The sequence below is a fragment of the Pristiophorus japonicus genome, chromosome 19 (assembly GCF_044704955.1).
Source record: "Pristiophorus japonicus isolate sPriJap1 chromosome 19, sPriJap1.hap1, whole genome shotgun sequence".
NCBI lineage: Eukaryota > Metazoa > Chordata > Chondrichthyes > Pristiophoridae > Pristiophorus > Pristiophorus japonicus.
In genome coordinates, this window is record NC_091995.1 from 48509135 (window position 1) to 48519442 (window position 10308).

The following is a 10308-nucleotide window of genomic DNA, read 5'->3' on the forward strand; positions in this document are numbered from 1 at the left end:
AAGATCACCGCTCATTCTTCTGAACTCCAATGTGTATCGGCCCAACCTACTCAACCCATCTTCATAAGTCAACCCCCTCATCTCCAGAATCAACCTAGTGAACCTGCTCTGAACAGCCTCCAATGCAAGTATATCCTTCCTTATGGGAGATGTGTTAGCCAATTTGCGCACATCAAGCTCCCACAAACATCAATTAGATAAATGACCAGATAATCAGTTTTTTGTGATAATTGAGAGATAAATATTGGCCAGGACACCGGGGAGAACTCCCCTGCTCGGTCTTCGAGATAGTGCTGTGGGATCTTTTATGTCCACCTGAGATAGCAGATGCGGCCACGGCTTAACGTCTCATCTGAAAGACGGTACCCCCGACAGTGCAGCACTCCCTCAGTACTGCACTGCAGTGTCAACCTTGATTATGTGCACAAGTCTCTGGAGTGGGACGTGAACCCACAATAATCTGACCCAGAGATGAGAATGCTACCCACAGCTGAGGAAGAGAGGAATTCCACTGAGTTACCACCCCAAGAGGCAGGAAGCAAAGGGTAATGGTTGGTGTGTGTTCTTGTGGCTGGAAGGATGTTCCAGTAGGGTTCCGCAGGCCTCAGTACTGGGTTCCTTGCTTTTTGTGGTATACATCAATGGTCTGGACTTGAATATAGGGGGTATGATTAAGAAGTTTGCAGATGATACTAAAATTGGTTGTGTGGTTGATAATGAGGAAGAAAGCTGCAGACTACAGGAAGATATCAACAGACTGGGCAGGTGGGCAAAACAGTGCCAAATGGAATTTAATCTGGAGAAGTGTGAGGCAACACATTTGGGGAGAGCTTACAAGGCAAGAGAATATACATTAAATGTGAGGACACTGAAAAGTGTAGATGAACAAAGGATTCTTGGAGTGCATGTCCACAGATTCCTGAAGGTAACAGGTCACGGAGATAAGGTGGTTAAGGAGGCATACGGAATGCATGCCTTCTTCAGCTGAGGCATAGAATAGAAGAGCAGGGAGGTTGTGTTTGAACTGTATAAAACACTGGTTAGGCCATAGCTGGAGAACTGCGTGCTGCATTACAGGAAGTTCTGGTCACTGCATTACAGGAAGGACGTGATTGCACTGGAGAGGGTACAGAGGAGATTTACAAGGATGTTGCCAAGAATGGAGGATCTTAGCCATGAGGACAGATTCAATAGGATGGGTTTGTTTTCCTTGGAAAGAGGAGGCTGAAGGCAGACCTCATTGAGGTGTATAAAATCATGAAGTGCCTTGGAGCCTGAAGGCAGACCTCATTGAGGTGTATAAAATCATGAAGTGCCTTGATATAGTGGATAGAAAGGGCCTATTTCCCTAAGCAGAGAGGCCAACAACCATGGGGTATACATTTAAGGTAATTGATAGAAGGTTTAGAGGGGATTTGACAGGAAATTTCTTCACACAGAAGGTCGTGGGAGTCTGGAATTCACTGCCTGAAATTGTGGTAGAGGCATAAACCCTCACAACATTTGTGCACTTGAACTGCCGTAACCTACAGGGCTACGGACCAAGAGCTGGAAAGGGGGATTAGGCTGGATAGCCTCTTGTTGGCTGGCATGGACACGATGGGCCGAAATGGCCTCTTTCCATGTTGTAAACTTCTATGATTCTGTGATTCTATGAGAAGCTGACTTTGAGATTTATCTCCAAATACTGGCTTTGTTCAAGTGAGAAAGATACTCACTAAATATAGTTGTTAACCATACATTTACTTACTATAACTTTAGACTAACCTGATTCTGCTCATCTGGCTGGCACAGATCTCAGCCTTATAGCTGGTGACTATATTTACAGATATGATGACTGTTTCTGTAAATGTCTTCTCTCTGAGAATTGCCATCTTAAATCTGTAGACGAAGTCTCTTCCTACCAAGCTGCCAATCACACAGGGCTCAAGTCCATCAAGGACCTGCCCTCTTTTTTCCAAAGTTTCAGAAATAGCTGCCAATTAAAGTCACTGCCCACAGATTGCGATCTTGTCCTTCGACGTGTGGCGAGGAGGTCTGCAGGGGTTGCCTACCTGTGTGCCACACGCTGCAGATTGAATAGCAAGACCTAAAACAGTCAGGTGTCACAATGGTACTCTTGTGGGACAATGGTGCCACCTCCAACAGTACCCAAGATGTTTGGGATTATAAACTCCCTCAGGATAATTGATTAATTAACACTACTGTTGTGTCGGTCAAAGCAAACTTGTCATTTCAGGAAAATCTTCAAGACGAATGAGATCAAACTGATGGCTTTCTGTTAAAATGCAATACTACGGGTAGCCTTCGAAGTTCAACTCTTGCGCACTGATTACAATAATACAAGTCACAAAAAGCAACACAAACATATATCCACATTGCCACAGAAATTCGATGGTGAGTTTACCCCCTCCACAAAACACATTATGGAACAACTTCTGTTGATTCCTGCAGGTGCGAAGCTTAGCTTCAGCTGTGCTGAGTGGACGAGTAATATCGGTCCAGAAATTCCGGCCTCCCTGGTCCGTACGGAGTGTGTACAGACCCGGGAAGGCATCGCAAAAGCCGGTTTTCAGTGCACAATGCTCATGCGCTGAAATCCGGCTTTTCCGATCTGGAGCTTGACAGATCCTCCGTATCTCGGCAGCCAGGACATTTGCATGGGCAAGATTGCAATATTTACCCAGATCTTACCCAGCCAATGTCCTGAAAACTCTTCCGCCTGATAAAAGCAGGCGCATTGCCTAATCTCACAGGTGCAAAGGTTTTAAAATACACGATAACATTTTAAAATAAAATTATAAAAACACATTTTATTGTTAAAAACCCTCCCCACAACGGTAAATTTATTTTAAACCATAATTAGAAAAATATATATTTTTAATAATACATAAATAATTTAAATTAATAAAAATATGTGTTGTATTTTTTCTATTTTTTATTAGTGTTTTGGGTGTTTGCGGGAGGTTTTTCATTCATAATAATGGGAACTGCAACTTATGGCGTTCCCATGAGAACATACTTTACCTTGATTGGCTGCCCAGAGCCATGTGACTGCAGCTCCAGCCCTGTGCACGTCCTGTGTGTACGTGCTGCGACGCGCAGTCAGTGGAGGCGTGGGCACAGCAGCTTCAGGGAAGAGCACATCTTTTTTAAGTTTTTCCCTCAATCACCCGCGGGAAGCAGCCGACCGGGATTTCTGGGCCAGCATTTTAATTGGCCTCTGTTGAGCTTTCTGCGGATGTTTTGCGGTTTTCGAAAGACACATTCAAAGGTTTCAACACATTCAAAACGTTTCATGCTGAGTGGAGACTAGGCACATCCCCACCGTGATCCGTCTGAGATTGGGAATTTAGCAGAGTGGGGAAATTAAACCTCTGTTCCAGCACTTTGTGACATCACAGAACTGCATTGTCCTGCTAACAGCACAGAGAACCGAAGGTTGTGAAGGATAAACAAAAGACTGAGAACATAGAATTACATAGAATGTACAGCACAGAAGCAACGAGCCTCCTCCCATCCCTCTTCATTTATAAAAAAATGTGTTCATGGGATGTGAACGTCACTGGCAAGGCCAGTATTTATTGCATAAGAAAATAACATAATAGGAGGAGGAGTCGGTCATTTGACCCCTCGAGTCTGCTAAAACTATTTAATAAGAGCATGGCTGATCTGATCACAGACTCAGCTCCACTTCCCTGCCCGCTCCCCACAACCTTTTATTCCCTCATTGCTCAAAAATCTGTATATCTCCGCCTTAAATATATTCAATGACCCAGCCTCCACAGCTCTCTGGGGCAGAGAATGCCACAGATTTACAACCCTTTGAGAGATGAAATTCCTCCTCATCTCAGTTTCTATGTTTCTTCTATTTTCTATGTTGCTATAGGAAAGGGCTACTGAGGGAATGATCAGCCATGATCTTATTCAATGGCGGTGCAGGCTCGAAGGGCCGAATGGACTACTTCTGCACCTATTTTCTATGTTTCTAAATGAGCGGCCAATTATTCTGAGACTATGTCCCCTATATGAGTGGAAATATCCTCTCTGCATCCACCTTGTCAAGCCCCCTCATTATCTTATATGTTTCGATAAGATCACCTCTTATTCTTCTGAACTCCAATGAGTATAGGCCCAACCTACTCAACCTATCTTCATAAATCAACCCCTTCATCTGTGGAATCAACCTAGTGAACCTGCTCTGAACAGCCTCCAATGCAAGTATATCCTTCCTTAAATACCCATCCCGAATTGCCCTTGAGAAGGTGGTGGTGAGCCGCCTTCTTGAACCGCTGCAGTCCGTGTGGTGAAGGTGCTCCCACAGTGCTGTTAGGGAGGGAGTTCCAGGTTGTTGACCCAGCGATGAAGAAGGAACAGCAATTTATTTCCAAGTCAGGATGGTGCATGATTTGCAGGTGATGGTATTTCCATGCGCCTGTTGCTCTTGTCCTTCTAGGTGGTAGAGGTCGGTGGTTTGGGAGGAGCTGGCAAAGAAGCCTTGGCGAGTTGCAGATGGTACACACTGCAGCCATGGTATGCCGTGGTGGAAGGAGTGAATGTTTAAAGTGGTGGATGGGTGCCAATTAAGTGAGCTGCTTTGTCCTGGAAGGTGTTGAGCTTCTTGAGTGTTGGAGCTGCACTCATTCAGGCAAATAGAGAGTATTCCATCACACTCCTGACTTGTGCCTTCTCGATGGTGGAAAGGCTTTTGGGGAGTCAGATGGTGAGACAGTCGCTGCAGAAAACCCTGCCTCTGACCCGCTCTTACAAAAGCAACAAACTGCAGATGCTGGAAATCGGAAATAAAAAGACAAAATGCTTGAAACACTCAGCAGACTAGGCAGCATCTGTGGCGAAAGAAACAGAGTCAACACTTCAGATCAATAATTGATCTGAAACATTTACTCCGTTTCTCACTCCACAGATGTCATCCAACCCGCTGAACCTTTCAATCATCCTATTTTTACTTATTATTAGATGCAGTTTTTCTTTACAGCATCACCCTGACCTGCATTGGCTCCTGGTCCAGCAATGGGTGATGCCTGGTCCCAAGAACTCCAACGGTCTTGGACTTCACTCTGAAGCGAGATATCAGCCAGGCAATGAGAGGTAACCCTCACTCACTCCATTAACAGTTGGGGTCACTGGACAGTGATCGGGAGCAGGAACCCTGGCTGATTTCCGCTTTCTCTTACTCAGGGGTCACTGGACAGTGATCAGGACCAAGAACCCTGACTGATTTCCCCTCTCTCTAACTCAAGGGTCACTGGACAGTGATCAGGACCAGTAACCCTGACTGATTTCCCCTCTCTCTAACCCAGGGGTCGCTGGACAGTGATCAGGACCAGGAACCCTGGCTGATTTCCCGTCTCTCTAACCCAGGGGTCACTGGACAGTGATCAGGACCAGGAACCCTGGCTGATTTTCCCTCTCTCTAACCCAGGGGTCACTGGACAGTGATCAGGAGCAGGAACCCTGGCTGATTTCCCCTCTCTCTAACTCAGGGGTCACTGGACAGTGATCAGGACCAGGAACACTGACTGACTTTCCCTCTCTCTAATCCAGCTATCACTGGACAGTGATCAGCAGCAGGAACCTTGGATGAATTTTTTCAAAGAAGCAGTAACACGGAGTGAGTAAGGCAGATGGGTTTCGGGAGCGATTCCTTGGGAAGCGGACAAAGACACCTGCCGATGGGGTGGAGGAATGAGAGGGAAGGGTGTGGATGGCCTGAAACATAGAAAATAGGAGCAGGAGTAGGCCATTCAGCCCTTCGAGTCTGCACCGCCATTCAATATGATCATGGCTGATCCTCTATCTCAACACCATATTCCCGTTTTTTCCCCATATCCCGTGATATTTTTTGTTTCTACAAATTCATCTGTCTCCCTCTTAAATATATTCAGTGACTTGGCCTCTACAGCCTTCTGTGGTAGAGAATTCCACAGGTTCACCACCCTCTGAATGAAAAAATGTCTTCTCATCTCGGCCCTAAATTTCCTACCCAATATCCTGAGTCTGTGACCCCTTGTTCTAGACTTCCCAACCAGGGGAAACATCTTCCCCGCATCCAGTCTATCCAACCCAGTTAGAATTTTATACGTTTCAATGAGATCCTCTCTCATTCTTCTAAATACAGGCAGAGTCGACCCAATCTCTCCTCATATGACAGTCCTGCCATCCCAGGAATCAGTCTGGTGAACCTTCGCTGCACTCGCTGAATGGCAGAGGATCTATACTTACATTCCACTATTACACATGGGAGAGAGGAATAGGAATATTGAACACTGACTTACCAGTCCCAGTAACACAGGCACAGAGCACCAGGGAAAGCCAATTCCTCATGATGATGGATTGCAGTTTCACCACCTCACTCCGATTCTGCTCGAATCCCCAACCGTGTGCCCTGGTAAATGCTGGGCGAGAAATGGTGTCTCTCACCGAGATCGCAGACAGAGCCTTTTGTACCAATATTTGCATGTACGTGCTGTAATGGCCTCAGTCCCTGCTCCCATCCTGTGCTGTAACACAGAGAGCTCTCTCTCTCTCTCTCGCTCATGCACTCACTTACCGGCATGCTCACAGTCACTTTCCAGCAGGATCTGTGGACAATAATCAGGAGCAGGAACCTTAGCTGATTTCCCCACTCTCTAACCCAGGGTTCTCTGGACAGTAGTTAGAAGCAGAAACTCTGGCTGATTTCCTCTCTCTCTAACCCAGGGGTCACTGGACAGTAATCAGGAGCAGGAACCCTGGCTGATTTCCCCACTCTCTAACCCAGGGGTCTCTGGACAGTAATCAGGAGCAGGAACACTGGCTGATTTCCCCACTCTCTAACCCAGGGGTCTCTGGACAGTGATCAGGAGCAGGAACCCTGGCTGATTTCCCCTCTCTCTAACCCAGGGGTCTCTGGACAGTAATCAGGAGCAGGAACACTGGCTGATTTCCCCACTCTCTAACCCAGGGGTCTCTGGACAGTGATCAGGAGCAGGAACCCTGGCTGATTTCCCCTCTCTCTAACCCAGGGGTCATTGGACAGTGATCAGAAGCAGGAACCCTGGCTGATTTCCCCTCTCTCTAACCCAGGGTCATTGGACAGTGACCAAAAGCAGGAACCCTGGCTGATTCTCCCTGTCTCTCACCCAGGGATCACTGGACAGTGATCAGGAGCAGGAATCCTGGCTGATTTCCCTTCTCCCTAATCCAGGGGTCACTGGACAGTGAGCAGGAGCAGGAACCCTGGATGAATTTATTTTAACAGGAGCAATAATGCGGAGTGAGTAAAGCAGATGGGTTTAGGGAACGATTCCTTGGGAGACGGATTTTCTCTCTCTCTAACCCAGGGTCACTGAGGCTTCATTGCAGTCCCTTACCATCCATCCCGGCTGGGATCAGCTCACTCAGCACAGGCCGAGAATGGAGCCTTGGCCTTTCCTGCTGTGTGTGAGTGGGGTGCAGTACCACACCTGGTGTGACATGCTCACTCCGCAAAGGCCGGAAGCTGGACCTTTCTTGTACTGTCCCTAAACAGGAATACCAGGCCCAATGTAACTCCCCAAGTGTGCTGGTGGGAGACAGAGACAGAAAATGGTTTCAGTTTCCATGGCAGAATCTGCACAGAGCAGATTAGAGATATAGAAATTCAGCACTGCTCGCATTGAGGAGGTGATGTAGCCGGGACACGACCTTTAGCACCAGGCGGTGTCTACTGCCTCAGAGTGCGATATTCAGATGTTTCGCCCCAAGGGGAGAGCAGGGCACTAAGGGAAGTGTTTCACACTCCTCTTCGGGCGCTAACGGAGCGGTAACGCAGGTCGCCTACTCAATTGTTTGGCTCTAGGTTGCCGGCATCCTCGTGCCTGAAGATGAAAAACAAAATCTTGGTGAAAGTGTCAATGAACTCCACCCACATTTCCCCACTGCAGCAACAAATAAATAGAAGTTTAAAAACTTACATTTCAGCACTTACCTTGCAGTCCGGACGATACGGCCCCGGGATCCTCGCTGTACCGACTGCTTTCCCCTGCCGGTGTCAGCGCCAGGTGTTACCGCAGGCGGGAGAGTGAATTTAATAAACGTGTGACTACAGCGGCGTTGCACACTCGGTGACCTCACTGGGTGGGCGGTGTTTGCGAGCACAGCGCAATCTGTCAGTGTCACAGCTAAACCTTCACTGAAGTTCACGGCAGGAGCTGACAGAGCGGCGCTCGGGCGGTAGGTGTGGTTCAGCCCCTTAGCGCCCTCTCTAGCACTAATGGTGGTGCTAAACAGCCGACTTTCTACCCCATAGAGTTTACACTGATACCGTGCCTTTCACCACCTCAAGACACCCCAAATCCCTTTACAGCGAATGAAGTATGTTCGAATGTGATCACTATTGTAATGTAGGAACCGTGACAGCAATTTTGCGCATAGCAAGTTCCCACATACACTGATGAGATAAATGACCAGAGAATCTCTGTGTTTTATTGGTGATGGGGGGGAATGTTGGCCCCAGAACACCAGGGAGAACTCCCACTGTTCTTCTTCCAATAGTGGCCGTGGGATCTTTAATACCCACCTGAGGGCAGACAGAGCCTCGGTTTAACGTATCAGGATGGCACCTCTGACAGTGCAGCCCCTCCCTCAGTACTGGTACTGGCAGTGTCGGCCTGGATTATAGGCTCAAGAGTTAGAGTGTATACATCTATCTCTGACAGTGCAGCCCCTCCCTCAGTACTGGTACTGGCAGTGTCGGCCTAGATTATAGGCTCAAGAGTTAGAGTGGATACATCTATCTCTGACAGTGCAGCCCCTCCCTCAGTACTGGTACCAGCAGTGTTGACCTGGATTATAGGCTCAAGAACTAGAGTGTATACATCTACCTCTGACAGTGCAGCCCTTCCCTCAGTACCGGCACCAGTAGTGTGGGTCTGGATTATGGGACGAGGTATCCTGACTCAGAGCGGAGAGAGTGGGGAGCCAGTGAGCGGAGCTGGGAATGATACTGACATGTGTCAGAAGAGTGTGAGTGAATTTGAATATTTGGTTTTGGGGTTGGAGTTGATTTGTTCCCTTGTGTGTGTGGGACAGCGAGGCTTTGTTCAGCTGATGCAAATCCTGACCTGTTGTTGAGCAACCTGGGACCACAACCCAGGCCACTCGATTCATTCTACAGTTACAGTCAGAGGGACAGGTTACCGAGGGTGCAACCCTTTCAGTGCCGACATTAAACATATCGAAATGTATAAGATTATGAGGGGGCTTGACAAGGTGGATGCAGAGAGGAAGTTTCCATTGATGGGGGGAGACTAGAACGAGAGGACATAATCTTAGAATAAGGGGCCGCCCATGTAAAACTGAGATGAGGAGAAACTTCTGCTCTCAGAGGGTTGTAAATCTGTGGAATTTGCTGCCTCAGAGAGCTGTGGAAGCTGGGTCATTGAATAAATTTAAGAACGAAATTGACAGTTTCTTAAACTATAAAGGAATAAGGGGTTATGGGGAGCGGGCAGGGAAGTGGACCCGAGTACATGATCGGATCAGCCATGATAGTATTAAATGGCGGAGCAGGCTCAAGCCTGTGGAATTCGCTGCCTCAGAGAGCTGTGGAAGCTGGGACACTGAATAAATTTAAGACAGAAATAGACAGTTTCTTAAACAATAAGGGAATCAGGTCAATCCCCTCATCTCCGGAATCAACCTAGTGAATCTTCTCTGTACTGCCTCCAAAGCAACTATATCCTTTCGTAAGTATGGAAATCAAAACTGCAGTATTCCAGGTGTAGCCTCACCAATACACTGTGTAACTGTAGCAAGACATCCATGCGTTTATACTCCATCTCCTTTGCAATAAAGGCCAAGATTCTGATCACTTGCTGTACCTGCATACTAAACTTTTGTGTTTCATGCACAAGTATCCCCAGGTCCCTCTGTACTGCAACAGTTTGATGAAGAACACAGCGCAGTGGGCAAAAAGAGAGCAGATAAATCACAAGATGACGTTCAGCTTTCAGCGTTTCTGCGAAGAGTAGATCAGGAGTAACTCTTTCCAGTGGCAGGAGGGTCGGTAACCAGAGGACACAGATTTAAGGTCATTGGCAATAGAACCAGAGGGAGAGATGAGGACAAATGTTTTTACGCAGCGAGTTGTGTGATCTGGAATGCATTGCCTGAAAGGGCGGTGGAAGCAGATGCAGGGCATTGGGAAAGAGCAGGGGGAGTGGGATTAATTGTATAGTTCCTTCAAAAAGCCAGCACAGGCACGATGGGATAAATGGACTCCTTTTGCACTGTGAGATTCTAATAAAGGATCATCCTTCACACTCC